The sequence below is a fragment of the Penaeus monodon genome, chromosome 15, assembly GCF_015228065.2.
Source record: "Penaeus monodon isolate SGIC_2016 chromosome 15, NSTDA_Pmon_1, whole genome shotgun sequence".
Classification (NCBI taxonomy): Eukaryota; Metazoa; Arthropoda; class Malacostraca; order Decapoda; family Penaeidae; genus Penaeus; species Penaeus monodon.
Genome location: NC_051400.1, coordinates 5,128,004 through 5,128,274, shown reverse-complemented (window position 1 = coordinate 5,128,274; position 271 = coordinate 5,128,004).

Below are 271 nucleotides of genomic sequence, written 5' to 3'. Positions count from 1 at the left end.
GCCAAATTTGCTATGTATTAATACTTATGACAAGGACAGACAAATGAAACAGATTTCTTTATGTTTATTTACCCTGAAATCCTCTGAAATCTATGTAGGTCTCGCTGCCAAACCTTCTAAAATCTGCGTTTTTTTTATCTCTCTGAAATCGCCAGAAAAAAAAATCACGTTGAAAGCCTCAGTTTGCAATAAAATCTCGGCAATTTGTATTTACCTTCGTTTACTCTCCAAAATGATGCCTCAGTGATAGCAACATTTTTGATTTTAGCGA